Below are 23,165 nucleotides of genomic sequence, written 5' to 3'. Positions count from 1 at the left end.
CATCATGCGGTCTTCTTTCCTGTCTGTGGTCTGAGCAGCGTTTGGAAAGCATCCATAGAAGAATGTACAGTATACATTACTACATTTGTACCATATAATAGTAGTTTTTTTTTTTAAGATTTATTTATTTATTTATTTGAGAGAGAGAATGAGATAGAGAGCACATGAGAGGGGGGAGGGTCAGAGGGAGAAGCAGACTCCCTGCTGAGCAGGGAGCCCGATGCGGGACTCGATCCCGGGACTCCAGGATCATGACCTGAGCTGAAGGCAGTCGCTTAACCAACTGAGCCACTCAGGCGCCCAGTAGTTCTTGATCCTAGTGTGTGTCAGGAACACACAGACAGTTGAGATTTGTTATCTCATCGGTTCAGTTCTCTGTGGCTGTACCAAGGTGGACATAGATACCCGGAACTAGGTATGTACTCATTACCCTCACCAGTCTTTCTTCCTCACGTCACCCTAAGAGGATCTGTATGAGCTTAACTTCATGATATTCATACACCATGTTTTGTGTTGTTTTGTTTTTTAAGATTTTTTATTTATTTGACAGAGCACAAGCAGAGGGAGAGAGAGGGAGAAGCAGGCTCCCTGCTGAGCAAGGAGCCCGATGTGGGACTCGATCCCAGAACCCTGGGATCATGACCCGGGCCGAAGGCAGCCGCTTAACCGACTGAGCCACCCAGGCATCCCCCTTTACACCGTGTTTTTTATTGCATTGTTTGGAGATTAGGGGCCACGAGAAAGTAATGGAAAAAACTGGCTAACACAAAGTACCTTTTCACAGGTGAGAAGTGATTGTTGTTTTGTGTGTAGGTACCTATATGTGCTAGCATCTGGGACCTCTCTCTGCTACCTGGTGTCACTCTGGTGGTCACCCTTAATTATCGGCTTCTCAGCTGTGTTCATACCGCTATTTTCTCCCGAGTTACGTAGGGCGGCTGGCATATGTAGGGACTCAGGAAATGGGATGACACCCGAGGAATTTCCAGATCAAATAGGAAAAGTTTGAAGCCTGATCTTGTCAGCCAGCCGCCCAGTGAGGGTTCCCTTTTCCTGACGTCCTTGCCCGCTTTACTTTCTTTAACTTGCCAACTTCCGTGGTGAAAAATGCTCTCCTTGTGTTTTGCTTGCTGCTTACCTTTTAACATTTCATTGTTCATTTTGATCTTTGATAAAAGTTTATTCATCTTTTTTCATACATCTTTACCTTTTCATAATTTCTCTAAGAAATTTATCTGGTGACAAATATTTTTGTCTTGACTCATTTTTGTATCTTTTTCTTTTAAATGTAGATAAATTTGTACTTTTTATGTATGTAGATCTGATCTTTTCCTCTGTGGTTTTTACTTCAATCTTAGAAGGTCCATTCAACCCCGATGTAAATGAGTGTTTTAATCTCCCTACAGTGTTTCTGTGTGTTCATTTTCCGTAGCCGCTTGTAATTTTACGTATCAGGTGTGCGTTGTATGGAGAAAGGGATCTGTCTTCTTTTTTCTCCTCAAATGGTTAGTTAGTTCCTTTAAAAGCAGTTATTAACGTTACTAAAGCTCTTTTCTCAGACCTTGGAGAAATGGATCAGATTTGTTTGGGCCCTTTTCTTCGCTTTCTTGTCTGCTGCACGGGCTCATCCAGATTTCCGTGCCAGTTCCATTCCAGTTTTAAATAATGTTCCTTTTTAGCATGTTCTAGTGTCTTGGAAAATCTTTCCCTCGCTCCCTCCTCCCCTCCCTTTCTCCATCAGTTATTTTTCGTTTTCATTTTTTTCTTGTTTTCCCTGAGAAACACGAAACACTCTAAATATAAGATGATTGGGAGTTTTTCCTTCTGCTTGTGAGTTAGACCAGTGGCGTCGAAACCTCATAAATAGGCTCATGGTGGCTTGCCGTCTTCATCCGTGATTTCTTCATTCTTCTACCAAGGATCGATGTCAGCCTCCACACTTGGGAGTCTTTGAGCAGTAAGAAACTGCCATGGGATTATTGAAAATGTAAGGAAATGAGAGACTAGGGACAATTTTGAACCATCTTTAGTTCATATACCTCTCAGTAGTAATGTCACCATGCTGATTCATGTAGGGCCTTGGAGTTTTTGTACCTTTGTAGGCCCAGGAGAGAGGAAGGCTTTTTCCTAAAGCTTCTGGTTTTCGTGTTTGAGAACCTTAGAACTTGTTAATTATGGACTGTTCATATTAACAATATTTTGTATTTTAACATTTGGTAGATGTATAACAATTCTTTCTAAGCACAGAAAACAAAGATTAGACATTTCTCTTATGCAAACAGCAGCAGGCTTCACCAAGACTTTGAAATGTCCTGTCAGTAGTAAGACCCTAAAAATTTTCATTTGTACCTGTTAGTTGAGAAAATATTTAGTATTGAGATACTAATTTTTCAAACCCTTGTACTTTTCTACAAAATCTTCAGTTAACGCAGTGAATTGCAATCGATACTTAATTTCATTATTTAGTTCTGCATATTGCTTCAGGCAAAAGATGTGTGCCGTGGTGGGCTATAAAGTATTCTGTATGGATACGCTCTTCTGGCAGCTTCTGAACTCTGTTGGTAATTACATGGATGGTATAGACTGTTTTAGCTAGGGACATCATTTTAGAGGGGAAGTGGTTGCCTCATATAATTGATCCAGTAAAGAACATTATGTGCTTTAAATGTTTCTTACCACGATAGAATATTTTATTATTTCCATATTCTTTCTAAAGCTATCTCATTTTTTTTACTGATGGAACAAGAAAAAGATTTGATTTTGTTTAACTTGAGCATCTTAATGTTTTTGTTATTGCTAAAGAATGCTTTTTAAAACTACTCTAATTATTGCTAGTGAATGTTTAAGAGTAAAAGTTGGTTACTTCCAGCAAGATGCTTTATAACCCTCACCCCAAAACAGCAGTATTTCTTTTTTTTTTTTTTTTTTTAATGTCCTAGGCTGTAATTACTACCATTCAGACATCACTGTATTTGATCTCGCTCTGCTTTCTGTCAGCTCTCTGGAGTGTAGGTTTCCTGTGGGCAGGGCCTTGCCCATTTTGTTCCCACTTTTGTCCCCAGCCTGTGTTGGGGGAGGGATACCACATGCCTCCCTGCCCCTGCCCGCCTTCAGCTGAAGGCAGAATGGGCCACCCAGCCGGAGCAGAGTCCTGGCCTGTGTGCTCCCAGACGGGTTTCACGGGGCCCGTCTTTGTTTCCATCGCTTACCGGGGCCAGCCTCAGACTGTAAAGCGCCCTTCATTGTCACGAGACTTTGTCCATCTCTATTCGTACCCTTGCCTTTTCCGCTGTGTTTCTAGCCCTCAGGTTCCTTCCCTGCCTCTGGCTCCCACTGCAGACCTCTCCGATGTACCTGGTGTACCTTCTGGACTTCATTGAGTGCGCTCTTCCTCTGCAGCCCTGTCACGTGCTGGTGGTTTTTCAAGCAGGGCCTAGGGCTGCTTCACCTGGCGCAAGGCACTCCGCCTGTCTCTCCCTCTTCCTCCCTCATACACCCGATCCAGTGGCTTTCAGCTGCCGATTCCTTGGTCTTAATGCCTTCACGCTGCTTCCAGCCCCTGTCATGTTCTAGCTGATGAAGTCTGATTTGGCAGTTTTTTCCTTTAGGATTGTGCTTTTGCTTGGCCTAACTAAAGTTCAGAAAGATTTTCTGCTATATTTCTCCTATGTTTCTTCTTCTAGAAGTTCTTTGGTTTTAGGGTTTGCCTTAGGTATATCCATTTTGAGTAAAGTTTTGTACCAGTACCTGGTGTTTGTGTAAGTACTTTTTTCGCATGTGGATATCCAAATGCTTCTAGCACCATGTTTTGGAAGAGTGATGTTTTTCACATGGCATTGCCTTACACTTTTGTCAAAAATCAGTTGTCTTTTGGGGCGCCTGGGTGGCTCAGTTGGTTAAGCGTGGCTCAGTCGGTTAAGCGCCTGCTTTCGGCTCAGGTCATGATCCCAGAGCCCTGGGATCGAGTCCCGCATCTGGCTCCCTGCTCAGCCTGCTTCTACCTCTCCCTCTGCTGCTTCCCCTGCTTGTGCTCTCTCTCTTTCTCTCTCAAATAAATACATAAAATCTTTAAAAAAAAATCACTTGTCTTTTATCTGTGGGTTTATTTCTGGACTCTCTTCTCCATTTATCTGTTTGTCTCTCTTTATGCTAATACCATTCTTTTTTGATTACCGTTGCTGTATAATAATTCTTGAAATCATGTAGTGTTTTCCCTTCAACTTTGTTTCTCATTTTCAGAGTCTCGTCTAGGTCCTGTGTATTTCAATATGACTTTTAGAATCAGCTTGTCGATTTCTGTAGAAAATGCCTGCTACGATTTGGACTGGGATTGCATTGAATCTATAGATAAATTTGAGGGAGAATCAACATCTTATTCATACTACGTCTTCTGACCCATGAATGAGATAGATCTTTCCCTTTATTTAAGTTTTAAAATTTCTCTCAGCAATATTTCTTTTCAGAGTCTAGGTCTCTTTTAAAATATAGTTTACTTCTATATGTAAATAAACGTATTAATTCCATTTCCCAGCTACCCACTTTGCTTCATAATCCATGTTAAATTCGGCTTCTACCTCCTCAGCCACTTAAAGTGTTGAGAGAGTTGGTGGGGGGTGCCGGTCCCACCCAAACAACAAAGACAAGCCACACGACCTGCTAATGTAGTGTGCAGTTGTCTGCCTGGGAACTACATGTGTCATCCCCTGGTGACCTTCTAGAGTGCCATTTATATGTCATCAGTTCCTTTTTTAAAAAGTTGCTTAATTATCTTCCACTCTTATTGCCTGTGTGTGTTTTGTTGGGAAAGAAGTAATGATATAATTTCATCCTTATTTGGTAATCTGTGTCTGGTTCAGTGTGGCTTATAGAGCTACTTTGCCATTGGTCCATTACGACATTTGGCTCATTTAACTGATTAAGAATAGATTGGTCATAAACTTGTCTTGTTTTGAAGTGGGGTAAGTTTGATGCATTTGCAAAAAACAAACTAAATGTCATAAAAGTATATTTCAGTTATGCTTTGAACCTGTCACAGGATCTGGGTTTAGTAGACACTGTGATGTTAGTCTGTTCATAGCAGGTAAGCACATTGTCAGAGGTGTGCGTGCATACTGGGCGCTCATGTGGGTCCCTGAAGGCTTTGGGAGGCTCTGTTTGCTGTGGAATTAAGGAGGGCTGTGAAGGGAGGGCTTCCAGTCAAAAGAAACAGCAAGTATAGAGAACTCGGGCCCCAGAGAGTTGTAGCATACAGTGCTAAAAGCAAATGTAGACCCTTTTAAAGCCAGAAAATTAATTTGAGATTGGTTGTGAAGAATATGTGTATAATGATGTAAGTCTGAATTATCTTCTAAGTAATTGTCAAATAATGGAGATTTTTTTTTGGTGGAGATAAACATAATCCTTAGTTTTGCCACCCACTTCATCTGGAATTCATATTGAATTAGGGAGTTGATAGTAATGGAGACCATTTAGGGGAATATTCTCTTTATTCAGGTAAAAAATGAATAGCACTGAGATTGGTGGGCAGGGTCTATGTTTAAGAAGCTTTGGAGTAAGGAGAAGTAGTCCTTTGAGTTACTTCTTGATCTTTCAAAGAAGCCTGTGAAACTTGGTTCATGCAACAAGCCAGTCGAATGCTTTTCTTCTGTGAGAAACATGTAAGCTGCTGCACTTTGGAAGCATGGTGGCTGGGAACATTTTTTGCTAGGAGGAGAGCTTAATGGAAGGATTTCATTGCAGTAGTTTAGAGAGGGGGAAGGATGGCTGTTAACCTTATTTGGTAACATTCACTGTTAACCATTTCACCAGAAAAGGCCCCAGCTTGTACTCCAGGTAAATTGAAAACAGTATTTTTAAAAACAACTGTCCTTAGGTATAAGTGCTGGCCTATACATCATTACTGTATTTAGAACTTGCTTCTCTCAAGTGTAACTCTGAAATTCTTAAATTTTATTTTATTTCATTAAGATTTTATTTATTTGTTTGACAGGGAGAGACACAGTGAGAGAGGGAACACAAGCAGGGGGAGTGGGAGAGGGAGAAGCAGGCTTCCCGCTGAGCAGGGAGCCCGATGCGGGGCTCGATCCCGGGACCCCGGGACCATGACCTGAGCCGAAGGCAGATGCTTAACAACTGGGCCACCCAGGCACCCCTGAAATTATTAAATTTTAAATGCCCATTTCAAAAACACTTTGCGTTGTTGATGGCTCTATTGGGTTGTGAGAGCAGGTGGCAGTTCTGTCTTTTCTTTGTGCTATGACATGTAAAATTTAGGGATTTTCTTTTTTTTCTTCTGTTATCAGTCCCCCAACTCTGATAATAGTATGTCACTAGGGTCAGCTGTCAGCTCAGTTCACAAAGGGTGGCCGGAAATCAAACCGTTCTTGTGGGCATGAGCTGTTCCCATTGGGCAGCGAGGGTCATGGTGCTGGGCTGTCACTGCAGGGGGTCAGGTGCCTGGGGAGCAAGTAATATTCCTCCATCTTTTCTGTCTAATGTCCTAACTGCTCTTGAAGAAAGAGAAGAGAAGTCAGTGAGTTCATGGGACCAAGGCTGTAAAGGAAGTACAAGGAGTCCCCTGCACAGAGATTAATTAAAATTGTTAGAGAGCCAAGAGCCATTAAGCAATTTGACCAATTCTTCAAAATTCAGAAGTGTGTACTTTGAGGAGGTATGTGAGGCAGATTGCCATACTGGTTTGACATGATAGCCTTCTTCTGTTTTGTTCATATTGTCATATTCGTAACGTGAGAACTTTCTCCAGTGTATTTTACTTTCACTTGTCTTCCTGAAACATATAATTGTAAGTAAGTTCCATAGAAACGAATAAAAATCACTATATAATGCCCCCAAACTAAAGGCTATTAAATATAAATTGTGTTTGTTATGTGACCGAGTGAGTAATATCTCTCTTTCTCAGAAATATAAGATCTTGATTAAGGAGTCAGAAAAGGATATATTTTTCTGTTTCAAAATATGTATCAATTGTTTATACATTTATTTTATCTTATGATTACAGCTCTTTCTCTACCTCTCCTTTTTGAATGGGTCCATTATAAAGAATATAGAAAAGCAGAAGGGAAGGAAAAGTGGATTGGATAGTAGGAGAGAAAATAAAATTAAGTGATAAGACAGGCATTCTGTTGAGTAATACTCAGCATGAGATCAGTGAGTAACTTTGCTGCCTGGTGCTTAGCTCTAGAAAACATAATCGTGGGAGCACAGACAATGAAGCTTGAAGGGACCAAATGAAAAAATAATTAAAATAGACATTCTTTTGTAAGTATACTTTCTGGCTATTAATAGACGTATACTTACCACTTATGAAGATATCTTAAGATTTGTTTCACATGTAATTTTAAAGAACATTGCTATTTTATAATATGAATAAAAAAATAGCTCCCCCCCACTAGTTCTAGTCCTTATGTGTTTATTGTATATTTGAGGAACATGAAAAAATATAATAGTTACAGAACTTTTTTTTGATGTCCTCAAAACATCTTTAGGAACAGGTGTGACACTGATGAAACTCAGCTGCTTCAAGAAGTATTTAGGAAATAAGTTTGTAATAAGTTGAACGTGGTCTAAAAGTGGTATGGCTGGTAATGTTAGTTTTTGATAATGTGATATGAACTTACCTCTTGTTCTGTGAGCTTTCAGAATAAATTGAATGTAAAGACATAGGTCTTTTCCCATGTTAAAAGAGCCACTAAAAGGTAAAAACAGATCCACAAGGCTGTTGCCAGTTCTAAAAGGGAGATTGACGGAGGGAGGGAGGGTCCAGAGTCCCAGGGAGAGAGAGAACTTGAGTAAGTTTTGTTACTCATGTAGGATGGCATCTCGAGTTATGTATATAACATTTCATCTACTCTGTATGATCTTAACATTATATAGTGCTGTCTGTTAAATTTTATAGATGATTATGATACTAGATATTATATAGATAATCTAAGAATTTACACACTGTATCATGTAGAAGAATCACTTCTCGATAAGGCTTTCAGCCTTATCGGTATCAGTTACCAGTACGGAACCATCTGTAAAGCTACCAGTGCACGGTGATTTTATGTATCGTTTTCTTTACTTTTGTTCTGTCAGTTCCGTGTCCATCAGTGCCATTCACAATATTAATATGAGGATCTTATATCTTCATTTTATTCACTCATTAAATCATCTTTAGTGCTGCTTCTCGTCGTCATTGCTGGACCCAGACCTGAAATAATGGCAGATTTGGGAAGAACCTTCCGGCTGGAGCCATGTCCCACACCCCGCATCTTTGATTGGGGGGCAGTTAACTGTTTGCACTTTGGAGCTGACTGAGAGAAGTTAATTTTTAGTGACTGTGTCTGTGTGAAATAAATTTATTTTGAAAGTATAAGTACAGATAAATTCCTAGTGTTTCCCCCCCTCCCCAAAAGTTATTTCTAAAGTATTATTTGTCAATTGAAACTTTAACTCTGGTGTGCTGTTGTTTCCTTGAGTTGATTATACTTCTTTTTTTTTTTAAGGTAAAGTGCAAGTTAAGAGTTCAGACATACAAGTTGGAGACCTCATCATAGTGGAAAAGGTTGATGCATTTTTTATATATTTTAGACCTGTCTATGCCAGTGATTAACGTTTAGCCTGATTGCAGTAACTTTGAATCTGAAGAGAAATGGTCTGAGACACTGATTCTAACTCGTGACTCCTTGTGTAAGATACGATGGACATAAAGGAAACCCAGACTCTCCGGAGCCGGCTTCAGTGCACTCAGTGTGTGCGGGTGAAAGTGTATTTTGTCTAAAAGAAGACATGTGTGAACTGCTTAATATTGCATTGTTAGGATTATTTCATTGGACCAAAGAATTACATTAGTTAGAACCTATTTAGAATATGTTTCATTTTCTAAAACCTCCTTTTATAGACAGATATATTACACATGGGAATTGGATATTATTCTTGGGATTGAGAAACTTCAAGAAGGAAAGGTCAGTGGAAGTAAGAGAATATTAGAAAGAAAAGGCTTATTAGGCCATTGTAGGAAAAGGCCATTAAGAAACCCCTCAGTGTCAGACTGGGAAGTTTTCAGGTGCCCTGCTGGGTGACTGGGTGGGCCACCTGCTGTGGATGCAGTACTTCTGCATGTCCTGACTTCTCTGAGGAACGGTGCATGAATGCACAACCTCTGGTTTTTCTTTTTCTTTCTTTCTTTTTTTTTCTCTCTGTTTTTAAGGCTCTAGAACAGCTTTGAAAAAACATTCTTGTTTGAGAAGTTGTATTAGGGCCTCTTCCAAGAATAGTTGGAGCCCATGCTGCCATCTGGTGCCATGTACCCAGCCTGAGCCACATCGTGGAGATGTTTGGTACAAGAAGGTCTTTTTCCTCAAGACTAAAGTGGGCTTTATCTTGCTACAGTAATCTGTATACAGAGAATGTTTTTGGGTATGTTTGATTTTACAAAATGGGACTAAATTGAACAAACTGATTTTGGAGCTCATTTCTATAGCATTCAGTTGTCTGGACACTGTAAGTTACTAGGTTTTGATCCATGCTTAGATTTTCAGGTGGTGTCTGTGTTGTGCTGTTATTATAAAGTGCTGTGTGAGCACCCTTCTACATCCATCTCTGCCTGTTTCTGTAGGATAAATGCTGACATGAGAGATGATTGAGCCATATGTGAGTCAAACACCAGTGTTGATTACCTCACAGTTTCTGTGGTCAGGAATTGGGGTATAGATTGGTGTGGGTCCTTCTCAGGGCTGTAGTCAGCCAAGTGGCCGTCACCTCCAGCTCACTCGAGGCTTGTTGGCAGGTTCAGCGGCTCAGTTCCATGAGATTTTGGCTGGAGGCCTCCCTCATTCCTGTCCACAGTGGGGGGGGTGGGGGGGGCCCTCCACAGGGCAGCTCACAGTGGCCTGCCTGGAGAAGGTGGGAGTGCCAGCAGTGTGGACTCGGGGCTGGGACCTGCTGTCAGCAGTGACTTCCATCACCTCTTGTTTCCCTTGTAAGAGACGGTATAGTGTTGATGGTGGGGTTTGAAGAGCAGATAGTCTCTCGTTGTGATTCAGGGAATGCTGTTTGGCCTTCTCATTTCCTTTGCTCTCCTGTTTATGCGCATTCTCCTTCCCTTTGCAGCCTAGGTTGGTGGAGTGGTGCACCCTTTGGTGCTCACATTTTTACTGAGTCACACGTGAGCCCATCTTGGCCACGTTGTAAGAGCTCATCTCTTCAGTTCTATAGATGGATGTGAAAGACAGACATCTAGATCTGTGTCTGGGCCTTCCCCTTGAGCTTCTCTCTGGCCTCCCAGGTGTGCTCTCCACCTGTGAGAGATGGATGAGTGACGTGGGCCTTTGTAGACGTCCAGGGAAACGTTTTACTTGAATGTGGTGGTAGCTGTACGTCTTTCTTTCTGTTTGTCACTTCAGTGCTCCCTGGGCAGCACGGTGTGGGTAGTCCTCCCGCACTAGATCCATATTGTATATGAGCATGTGTACGGTCCCTACCTGACCCTGATGTTTACAGATTTGGTAGCAGCAGGACTTCTAAAATATTTTCACTAGCCTTTAGGAAATGTTGTTGTACGCTAAAAAATAGGGGTGGCCTCTGTACCTGACTTAGTTTTTTTATATTTCCAGTTTTACACTCATATTGAAAAATTTGAGATATAATTTCTAGTAATTACTATGAAATGATAAATTTTTAGTGGATTTATATTTGTTAAACCAATTTTGTGATTTTTGTAGTGATAAAAGTTACTGGTTGACTTAACCATCATAAAGAAATAGTAACAATATGGTTGCAAATGGCTTTGTCCTTTTATTTTTTATTTAAGGATCCTAGCAGTACTTATCACTAACCAGAAAAGTAATTTCTCTGTTATTTGACCATACTGCTACTCAGGAATTAATGCTTGGAGATTTCCATGGTGGATTTTACCTTTGAGGGTAGCCCTTCTAATTCTGTATCTGAATGTGAAATTAAACTTAGTGTATTGATAGTCATCGTGTGGGTGTTTGAAGTGTGTTCACCAAACCTGGACCAGGTTTGCGGGTATAGGGAGTGTTGTACAGCTCACAGGAGAGCAGCAGCCTGGACAATGGGAGAGAGTAGAATGTGGGCTTTCATGTTAGATGAGTCCGGGTATAAACTCCTCGTTTTCCAGCCTCAAACTCTCCGTAGGAGAAGCAGCTCATTGACATGCACTTAGAAAGTGGTAGGCTAGAACTCTGCAGAGTCAAGGTTAGATCATGCTTGCAGGGCGAAGAAGGAAAACCCGAAGAAGATTGTTTCCTGGCTTAAGAAGGCACCCTCCTAAGAAGTACCTAAAATTGTAGACGAATCTGTCGACTTAAATATTACTACTTGAGGAATGTGTCAAGGAGGGTAACTGTTTGGAACAGGAGACTTAGAAGTTGAAGGTTGTCCAGGTCCTAACATCGGCTCTGAAGTCCAGGTGTTTGAGAAGGATCCAGAGGGACACAAGCAGAGCAGGACTGAAGGTGACACTTGAGGGGTCCTCCTTCGTTACTCAGCCTAAACATCTTTTTTAACAGCTAAATTTGAAAGACAGTTTCTTTATCCTGTTTTTTTGAGGGAATGCAATTTAATAAATATTTTAAACAATTTAATAAGTATTAGCATGTATATTTTAGTACCCAGAACAAACACTACAAAAAATATGCATAGAGATACAGTCTGAGATACTAAGATGGACTCCCGAAAAGGGTTCAGGTAACACACAAGAAAGCAGGAAATTTGAAACCGAAGAATGAATACCAGAGGAAACCAATAGAAAACAAATAATAAAATGCAGACTTATACTCTAATGTGTCAGTAATTACTTTTATTATGAGCAGTCTGAATATACCAATCCTGAGATAGAGTGGATAAAGAAGTGAGACCCAGCTGTGTGCCATTCACGAGGAATTTAAATCCAATGACACAGGTAGGATGAAAGAAAGTAACAGGATGGGAAAGATAAACCACAAAAAATTGATCAGAAGTAGGAGGGCCTATATTAATATCCAGTGAAATAGAGCTCAGAGTAAAGAAAATGACTGGAGATAAAGAAGGACATCACATAATGATATCAGGGTTACCCATCAGGAAGAAGAAAATAATCCTCAATTTGCACTCACCAGATAACGGAATCACAAAAGTCATGAATCAAAAACTGTTGGAGCTGAACAAAAGAAATAGACAAATCCACAGTTATGAGTGAGAACTTCAGCGCCACTCTCTGAGCCTTGGATAGAAGTGCTGGGCAGGAAATCAGCAGTGACATAGAAGATCCTCACTGAATCCGCCAGCCAGATCTAACTGACGTATACAGATCACTCTACCAAACAGGAGGAGAGCACATACTTATTTCAGGTGTCCATAGAACATGTACCAAGATAAAGCATTTCCATAAAACCTCAAAAAATTGGAAAAGAATTTGAAATCATACAGCGGTTGTTTCATCACAGTAGAATCAAAGTAGAAACTAGAAACAGCGCAACAGGAGAACTCTAAAATATGTGAAAAGTAAACAGTGCGCTCTAGTTATGAGATAAGTATCTAGGAAACAAAATATATATAACTGCATGAAAATGAAAAGACAACAAAGTACACGGAATGCATGTACAGCAGTGCTGAGAGGGAATTTCATAGCAGTCAGTGCCGACTTAAGATCTCAAATTAATAATCCAAGTTCCTCGCTCGGGAAACTAGAAGAAGAAGAGCAGAATTAAACCAATGCATGCAGAAGAAAGGAAATAAATATCAGAGCAGATCAGTGAAACAGAGAATAGGAAGACAAGATAGTAAATCAGTGAAAGCAAAAGTATTCACCAATCTCAGGGATGACAGAGGGGACATTACCGCTGGTCCCGAGCCATTGAAAGGGTCATTGCGGAATACGCCACCGACAGCTGTACCCCAGCTTAGATGAGATGGACCGATTCTTCCCAAACCACAGACTATCCAAACTCGGTCAGAATTAAACAGATCGTATGAATGGTTCTACAAACAGTAAGGAAATGGAGTTAGCAATTTAAAATCTCCAGGAAGGAAATATCTAGGTCCAGATGTTTTCAATGAAGAATTCCTTGAGACTCTTAAAGAAGACTAGTGTCATTTTTACACAGTAGTTTCCAGAATATAGTTGAGGATGGAACACTGCCCAGGCTCGTGTTAGGAGTCCAGTTACTATCCTCCTGTCAGCACAAGAGAAAGACAGCACAACAAGAGAAAACAAATATCCCTTGTGAATAGAGACACAAAAAAAATTCTTTAAGAAAATAATTGCCTGTTGATATCCGCAATATATATAGAAAATTCGACATCATGATGATGTGGAGGTTATTCCAGGTACTTAAGGCCCATTCCGACATTCTAAAATCACCCAGTGTAATCCACTCTATGAACAGGTTAAAAGAAAATTATATGATCATATCAACATGTGACTACATCCAACACCCATTCATGATAAAAACTATCCACAGTTTGGATTAGATGGTAATTACCTTAATTATATTTAAAGGGCATCTGTAAAAACATAGAGCCAACATCATACTTAACAGTGAAATTCTGAATGCCTCTCCTTTCAGACTGGGAGTAAGTCAAGGATGTTTGTTCTTAACCACTGTTATTTAACTGACATTTCTAGCTACATAGAATAAGGCAAGTAAAGGAAATTAAAGGAATTCAGATTGGAAAGGAAGAAATAAAAATGTCCCCATTTGCAGACGACACGATTGTGTATATAGACAATCCCAAGGAACTGATGAAAAACCTGGAACTAATGATAATGAATAGGTTCAGCGAAGTGGCCAATTATAAGATCACCACTCAAATACCAATCCCATTTCCAACATGTGGAAACTGAAATTAAAAATGAAGTACTCTTATAGGCAGTACTAATGAAAACAAAATCTTAGGTATGCTGAAAATAACTGTGTTCATGAAAGTAATCAAAGACACTATAAAATTCCAGTTTTCCTAAAATTGAATATAGGTTTAATACAGTTCCCATTAAAATCTCAGCGAGGTTTTTTTTTTTTTTTAAGAGATTTTATTTATTTATTTGACAGAGAGAGAGAGACAGCGAGAGAGGGAACACAAGCAGGGGGAGTGGGAGAGGGAGAAGCAGGCTCCCCATGGAGCAGGGAGCCTGACGCGGGGCTCGATCCCAGGACCCTGAGAGCATGACCTGAGCCGAAGGCAGATGCTTAACAACTGAGCCACCCAGGTGCCCCGAAGTTTTGTTTTTTGTTTTTACTTTTTTGGACACAATAAGCTTATTCTAAAACTAATTTGTCAAGGCTAAAATGGCAAAAACGGCCTTCATAAGGAGAATAGAGTGAGAAGGGTCACTTCCTGATGTTAAGGCATACTACCTAGCTTTATTTACCAACACAGTGTGTAAGAAGAAATAAAGATCAGTGGAATGGTGTGGAGAACCCAGAAATAGACACACCCAAAGGCTCAAGTGATTTTTTTAAGAAAAAAATTCCATTATGATAACATTAAAAAGAATAAAATACTTATAAATGAAATAATTGTTAAGAATAAGCAACAAAAGTGCAACACTTGTACTTTGAAAAGTACAAAGCAGTGTCAAAATATACTAAAGGAGACCTACGTAAATGGAAAGACATCCTAGATATCATGGATTAGAAGTATTAATATTGTTAAAATGGCAGTACTCCCCAAATTGATCTACATATTCTGTGCCATCCCTCTCAACATCCCAGCTGACTTTTTTGCAGAAATTGACAAGCTGATTTTAAAATTATATGGAAACAGAAGGGACCCAGAATAGTGAAAAACAGTTTTGAAAAAGATGAATAAAATTTTAGTATTCACACTTTTCCATTCCAAAACTTTATTCAACGTTAGAATAATCTAGACAGCATAGAACTCGCAAAAATTCAGAATTGAAAGTTCAGAAACAAAGCCTTAAATTTGTGGTTAATTGCTTTTCAACATGGGTGCCTAGAAAACTCCATGGGGTAGAGGGGTATATTTAGGTGAGTGCTCTTTTTTTTTTTTTTTTTTTGGACCCGGTACTGTTGGTGAGATTCTCCCATTTTGTTGTGGGTAGCCGTAATTCATTCATTTTGTTGTTAATTAGTATGTCTTTTATCCATTCTACTGTTGCTGGATATTTGGGTAGCTTATTAGTCTTGCCTATTAGAAATGATAATTCCATGTCATACTTGACTCAGTTGGTGGGGAAACTTGGAGTTGGGGTTACTTGGAGTTAGAAGTGGGAAACGGAAGGAAAGAAGGAAGAAGATAGGTGTGTCTCTGTATTGACTCCCCAAGGCTTAACAGAGCCTGGGATTACAAGCTTTTCTGAAAGGCAGGGGCTCCCTCGTGGGAATATCCTGCAAGTATTTCCTGCTGGTTTTTATAGTCACAGAAATAAAATGCACCCATTTTAAATATATGGTTTGATTTGTTTACACAAGTGTAATCATCACCACAGTCAAGATACAGGATATTTTCATCATCCCCCGAAATTTCCTCAAGGCTTTTATTGTCTCACCCCAAGTCCCGGGGGCGACCACTGATTTCCTCTCAGTCGATGTGGATTATTGTCTGTTCTTGTATTTCATATAAGTGGAATCCCACATTAAACACTGTCTTTTCATCTCACTTCTTTTGCTAAACAATGTTTTGTTTATTAAACAAATATTTTTCATATTTATTCCTGCTTGTTTGTAGCAGAAGTTCATTCCTCTCTACTGCTGAGTAGAGTTTCACTGTACGAATACACCACAGTTTGTTTATCCATTCACCTGTTGATGGATATTTGGATTGTTTTCAGGTTTTGGATGTTATGAATAAAGCTGCTATGGACATGTGTGTACAAGTCTTTGTGTGGACATATGCTTTCATTTCTCTTGGGTAAATATTTAGGGGGGGATTTCTGAATCTTACAGTAAAGTGAAAATATAAGAAATTGCCAAACTATTTTCCAAAGTGGCTGTACCATTATGCAGCCCCATCAGCACTGTATGTGAGTTCCAGTTACTTCACATCCTTACCAGCACTCAATATTGTCTGTCTTTAATGTTAGCCATTCTAGTGTGTGTATAGTGACATATCACTGTGATTTTAATTTGCATTTTCCTGACTAATGTTCATTCATCTATTTATGTGCTTAATGACCATTCATATATGTTCTTTTACGAAACGTCATTCAAATCCTTTGCTCATTTTTACATTGGGTTGATTCCTATGTTGACTTCAACTCTCAACTAAGGGTGACAGCACTTCTGACCAATTTGATTTAGAGCTGGTAATTTGAGGCTTTCTAATGGCACTGCCAGACTCAAAATTACTAGCCAGGGTTCAAGTGAAAAGGTCAAAAATATATGGAATGCATAAATCAGATCGCCATCACTCTCCTGCTTAAAACCTGCCAATGGCTTCCCTCGATTATTAGAATAAAATCCAAACTCTTTACCTTGGCCTCCAAAGTCCATGTGATATGACCTCTGCCTCCCTCTCCAATCTCATCTCTTGCCATTTTCCCCTCGCCCACCATGCTCCTGATACTTTGATCTTTTCATCCCTCAAACACACCACATTCTTGACTCTGTCCCCTCTGTCCAGGATCATATTCCCATAGAGTTCTGTATGTTGCCTCCTTCCATTCAGGTTTCAACCTCAATGTGAGGACTTCCCTGCCTAATCCTGATAAACAGCACCTCTCAGTCCCTCTCTATCTAGCTCTTGCCACTGTCTGTTCTTATCTGTATTTTATATGTGTTTCTCCCCTACTAGAACTCATGCTTCACGAGTACAGGTACTTTGTCTTGGTCATTGATGCATCTCTGGCACATATAAACAGTGTCAGGAACATAGTACCAGCTAATTAACTGTTTTTTGGAAGGAAGGGAAGGAAGACAGAGAGGGATAGAGGGAATGAGAAGAGAGGAAAAGAAAGCTGGTTTTCACAAAAATACAAGATAAGACCACTCCCATTCAGACTCTCTATATGGAAAGTGCTTCATTCAGGGCTTCGCACAAAGCCTGCTTCTCTTTTCCCTCAGCCGTTTGTCCCTACAAAAGTCCCAGCCTCTAGGATCTGAACGGCCTTTGTCAGAGCCAGAGAGGGCCCTCCTTGAAGAATGCACCGAACGTATTCAATTCGAAAGCATCATCATCTCCCCAGGCGCCCCAGTCATAAAGCAGGATTCATAAGATGAGGTAGGCAAGAGAAAAGGGGTAGCTTTGGGGCACAGTGTTTGGCCAGGAGTGGGGAAAAAGGACATTTCAGGGCGCCTGGGTGGCTCAGTTGGTTGAGCGACTGCCTTCGGCTCAGGTCATGACCCTGGAGTCCCTGGATCGAGTCCCGCATCGGGCTCCCTGCTCAGCAGGGAGTCTGCTTCTCCCTCTGACCCTCCCCCCATCTCATGTGCTTTCTCTCTCATTCTCTCTGTCTCTCAAATAAATAAATAAAATCTTAAAAAAAAAAAAAGAAGAAAAAGGACATTTCAGAGATTCTTTCATTCTTTCACCTGAGCCGAATGCAGATGCTTAACCTTAACGACTGAGCCACCCAGGCGCCCCTCTGTGTATTTTTTTTTTTTTTTCTAAAGATTTTATTTATTTATTTGAGAGAACGAGAATGACAGAGAGCACGAGAGGGAAGAGGGTCAGAGGGAGAAGCAGACTCCCTGCCGAGCAGGGAGCCCGATGCGGGACTCGATCCCGGGACTCCAGGATCATGACCTGAGCCGAAGGCAGTCGCTTAACCAACTGAGCCACCCAGGCGCCCCCCCTCTGTGTATTTTAAAGATGAGATTAACATTTAAAATCAGTAGCCTGGGGCGCCTGGGTGGCTCAGTGGTTAAGCGTCTGCCTTCAGCTCAGGTCATGATCCCAGGGCTCAGGTCATGATCCCAGGGTCCTAGGATCGAGCCCCCCATCCCGCTCCCTACCCGGCGGGAAGCCTGCTTCTCCCTCTCCCACTCCCCCTGCTTGTTTCTCTCTCACGCTGTGTCTCTCTCTGTCAAATAAATAAATAAAATCTTTTAAAAAAATTAAATATCTTCACAGAAACATCTAGAATAATGTTTGACCAAATATCTGGGTACTGTGGCCTAGCCAAATATGATAAACCGAAGGGTCAATTCATGAGTGATAAGAAAGGGTGCTAACATTTCCCGAGCACTGACTATTATGTGCCAAATCCTTTGCAGACATTAGTTCACATATTAAACCATTGGTAGATTATATATATTATCTGCTTTTACAGATCAAGAAGATAGAGCCTAGAGAAGTTGAATAACTTGTCTGAGATCATGCAATAAGATTCTAACCCATGTCAGTGTGGCAGTAAAGCCCTTGGCAACTTGGGCAAGAGAGTATTCCAGGTGTGCAAGAAAGGTAGCGGGTGGAGGGGAAGATTGGCTGGGTGACTTAAAAGTTCTTCCTCTGAAGTCAGGGAACTTGTTTTTTTTTTTCTAACTCATGATGTCATAATCTATCATTTTTCACTGAGAGATTTTTTTCTGTGTGAATATCTTTCTTAAGAATGGAAGTCTAGAGTCTAGATGTTCATGATTAAGCATGTAAACCTACATGCATGATAAATAAAAATAATATTTAAATGCTCTTCCAAAATGTTTATCCCTGTGTTCTTTCTAGTTTAGTATTTATGTCTGAAGTTATTGTTTTCTTTTAGTTTCTAGTTCTTTCTCTCTTTTAAAAACCACTTTATTGAGGTATGATTGACATAGAAAAATTTGTATATATTTAATTGACACAACTTGAATATGGAGGTAAATATACATTTGTGAAACCATTGCCACAATCTATGCCATAAATATATCCACTGCCTCCCAAAGTTTCCTCCTGCCCTATTTATTTACTTATTTTTTTTATTTTTACTGCTTTGTGATAAGAACGCTTAACATCAGATCTCTTAACAAATTTTTAAGTATAAAATACAGTATTATTATGTATAGACAGTCTGTTTTACAGTAAATCTCTCTGACTTATTCATCTTGAAAAAATGAAACTTCATAGCTTTTGACTAATACCTCCCTGTTTCTCCCCGCCCCCAGCTGTGGCAACCACCATTTTACTCTCTAAACTAAACCATTTTACTCTCTAAACCATTTTACTCTCTAAACTCCTATGAGTTTAACTATTTTAGATTCCTCATTTCAGTGGTACCATGTAGCAATTTTCCTTCATGTCTGGCTTATTTCACTTACCTTATATCCTCCAGGTTCATTCATGTTGTCACCAATGGCAGGATTTCCTTCTTTTTTAAGGCTGAAGAATATTCCATTGCATTTATATATTACATCTTCTTTATTCATTCATCTTGTGATGAACAGTTAGGTTGCTTCCATGTCCTGGCTATTGTAAATAATGCTGCAATAAATTTGAGAGTGAAGATAGCAATTCAAGACCCTGATTTCAATTCCTTTGGATAGATAAAGCAGGATTGCTGGGTCATATGGTATTTCTTCTTCTAATTCTTTCTGAGTCCTATCACTTCATTTCTCTGTTTTTCTAATTCTGATTTTTTTCGGGGGGGAGTGGGTCATGTCTTGTATTTTCTTCATGTCTTCTAGCTCACATTAAAATAGGAGTTTACAGTTTTCATCTGTCCTATTGGCTTGTCTTTCTGGAATGGTATAATTACTCTAACAGTGATTTTTTTTCTTACAGTTTTATGTAGGATTTTACCTCAATAATTTCTGTGGCTTATTTATCACATGAAATTTGTTTTCCTAAACTTTTATATGGAGGGGCGCCTTGGTGGCTCAGTCGGTTAGGTGTCTGGCTTCAGCTCAGGTCATGATCCCTGAATCGGGGTCCTGGAATCGAGCCCCGCATCATGCTCCCTGCCCAGCAGGGAGCCTGCTTCTCCCTCTCCCTCTGCCTCTTGCCCCCTGAGCATGCTCTGTCTCTCTCTCTCTCAAATAAGTAAATAAAATCTTTTTTTTTTTTTTCCAAAGAGTCTATCTATTTGAGAGAGACACAGCGAGAGAGGCAACACAAGCAGGGGGAGTAGGAGAGGGAGAAGCAGGCCCCCTGCTGAACAGGGAGCCCGATGCGGGGCTCGATCCCAGGACACCGGGACCATGACCCGAGCCGAAGGGAGACGCACAATGATTAAGCCACCCAGGCGCCCTAAATAAATAAAATCTTAAAAAAAAAAAAAAAAAAAAAAACTTTTATATGGAGGCCTAATTCGGGGCAGCTTTCTTTATAGAGCTCCCTCTTCTGTTGCTTTCTTGGTGTTCAAAAATAGAGCAGCTTAACTTCTTATATTCCCCAGGTCTGTCCCCATCTCCCACCTTTACCTACACCTGCTCTTCCCCTCACCTGTTATCCCTGTCATACTCATCTGGGACACTAAGAAGGGAATCCTGGATGGTCAGTTTTGAAAATTCACAAGGGCTAGATTTCTTCATCTTCTTCAGGCCTTACCACTGTCCCCTTGCACTAACCCATTATCAGACTTGGCAAAACCTCTCCCAGAGGGGATATATCATTTTCAGGGATTGCAACCTAGCCCATCAGGCTTTTTAGGAAATACTTAGAGGCGACTTTAGAGATCTGCTCTTCTCAGGTCAAACATTGCATTGTTTCCCTCTGCTTTCCCCCAGTGAAGATGCAGGTCCCATGCAGGTATCATGATAGTTACTGGTTTTTCCTGCTTGCTAGTATTTTACAGTTCACAGGAATGCCTTATGTCTCAGGTTGGGGATTGCCAGAAGCATCCATTATGATGGAGTTTAGAGGGCAGAGTGCTTCTTAGGAAACAACACAGATGAAAGGAATGATGGGGCAGAAGGACTTGCAGAACTTCAGTGCATGCTGGCAATGCCTCCAGCAACCCAGCAGAGGTCTGGAGAAAGTATTGCCTGTCACAACTGTCCCACCGTGGATGCAAACGGCGCCAAGTGTATACTTCCTCTTGTTCAGCTCTTGGAAGTGGCCTGCCCCGGGAAAGGTATGATTGCAGGCAAGGTGGCTCTCTGCAGCTGAGGCAGATCCTGAAATCGCTGAGAGCTCCTCGGAGCTGGGCAGCCAGTCTTTCCTTCAGGGGCACATGTCCTTGTCTCCCACCCATGGTCACCTCGTTTTGTTGTAAATATTGTCGGCTGCAATTTTACTTGGGATTGCATTGAATCTATAGATGAATTTAGGAGGACTATGTCTTTACAATATTGAGCTTTACAGTCCATGAGAATGATACATCTCTTGTTTAGTTATATAGTTTTGTGGTTTTTATAAAGTTTTATAGTTTCCTGTATAAAAGTCTTGCATATCTTTTATTAGATCTTCCTCCTAGTTATTTAATGTTTTCAGTGATATTGTAATATTATTTTTAAAATTTTATTTTCTAATTGTTTGTTGCATCTTGAATTTTATATACTGATCTTATATCTAGTGACCTTCTGAAATTCACTCATTAATTCTAATAGTGTTTCTGCAGATTTGTTTGATTGTCTAGACATGTAATCATGACATTTACAATTCATGAAAGATGTATTTGTTTGTTCATTTGTTTCAAATTTTTATATATTTTATTTCTTTTGTTTGCCTTTTTCTGTGCCTAGGATTTCCAGGAAATGTTGAACAGAAGTGATGATGGCAGGCATCTGTCTCATTCCTGGGATCGGAGGGAAAGTTTTCAGTATCTCACCATTAACTATGATTTTACTGTAGGTTTTTTTGAAGACACATATTTACAGATTAAGGAAGCTTTCTCTATTCCTAAGTTTTTAAATAACAAATGTAAGTACTGAATTTTACCAACTGTGTGTTCATCTTCTGAGAAAATCATATTATTTTTCCCCTTTATTCTGTTAATGTGTTGAGTTACATTGATTGACATTTTTAATATTAAAGAACCTTGCATGCCTACCTAGAATAGAAGTAACTTGATTATGATATATTACCTTTTTTAATAAATTGATATTCTATTTGCAAATATTTTGTTTAGAACTTTTGTATCTATATTCAATTCTTCTGTCACTCCCCAGACAATATTAGGTCCTTAGAATATTTCAACTCCATTTACATCACCATCGCCTTTTTAAACTCTTATTTTCATGCCTTTTAATTGTGCATATATTTAAAACCCAATAACATCATTATTATGGTTTTTTTATACAATTTTTCCATTATCCATTATATTTTTCTACCTATTTACCTCTTCTGTGGTTCTTCATTTATTCCTGTATTTCTCTATTTCCTTCTGGGATCATTTTGCTTTTGCCTAAAGACCTTCCTTTAGTAGCTTTTTTTTTTTTTAGTGCAAATCTGTTTGTGAATAATCCTCTCAGTTTTTACCTGAAAATACCTTCATTTCACCTTCTTTCTGAAGGATATTTTTGCTAGGTATACAAGTTATTCTCTTTCAACTCTGAAAATTCTGAAAGCTACCTAATAATGTTAGCTAATGTAGCATAAGACAGCTTATTAAAGTGTTTTTTTTTTTCTTTATGTCTGCAACTAGGAGCGTTCATGACTGCAAGGTTGCAATGACTAGTCAGGTGTCCTATTGAATAATAATGATGAATCTTAATTATACTTTTATCATATACTAATTTCTTACTCATATTTAACACTGCCTCTGGATTATATATTACATTTTACCAATTACTCTGTCTATTCTTGGTACATAAGAAAACTGCTTAAATTATTTTATTTGTAATACATTAAATATTTAATAATGAAATTCTCTCTTCACTATTTTTCTTTTTTAAAATTTTACTGATATATTCCCATCCATTTATTCTTCTGGGTAATCTTAAGAACTGTTTTATAAAGCTCCTACATAAGTGTCATTAGGATTTTCATTTGAGAGCAACATATTTATAAATTAATTTACAGTACATTTACAATATTCTCTTTAGCAACAGGACAGCTTCATTATGGAAGTCTCATGTTTCTGAGATTTGTGTGTGTGGGTATCCTGTACATTGCACCATAGTTTTGTTAATAAGTATAGAAGCATTTGTTGATATTATGGATGAAATATTTTTCTACAGTATTTGCTGACTGGCTGTTATACAGGAAAGTCACTGTGCAGAGCTTTTTAATTAGTTATAATCATTTTTCCTTAATCCTTTTGGTTTTCAAGGTAGACAATCATATAATCGGAAAATAAAGATAATTTTCTCTTTTATTTTCCAATAGTCATACTTACTTTCATA

The 23,165-nt window shown here is 39.5% G+C and overlaps 1 long non-coding RNA gene across 1 annotated transcript; it reads left to right on the top strand.

Annotated features, from left to right (window-relative positions):
- Positions 1-199: 199 nt before the first annotated feature.
- LOC113933919 lies at positions 200-21,939 on the top strand. Its single transcript, XR_004819876.1, has 3 exons — positions 200-784; positions 8,508-8,566; positions 21,564-21,939. It is a non-coding gene; the product is annotated as an uncharacterized LOC113933919 (long non-coding RNA).
- Positions 21,940-23,165: the final 1,226 nt, after the last annotated feature.

The sequence above is a fragment of the Zalophus californianus genome, unplaced genomic scaffold (genome assembly GCF_009762305.2).
Source record: "Zalophus californianus isolate mZalCal1 unplaced genomic scaffold, mZalCal1.pri.v2 scaffold_23_ctg1_1, whole genome shotgun sequence".
NCBI classification, from domain to species: Eukaryota; Metazoa; Chordata; class Mammalia; order Carnivora; family Otariidae; genus Zalophus; species Zalophus californianus.
The sequence above is the reverse complement of the archived record's forward strand: the minus strand, read 5'-3'. Positions and strand labels throughout refer to the sequence as shown.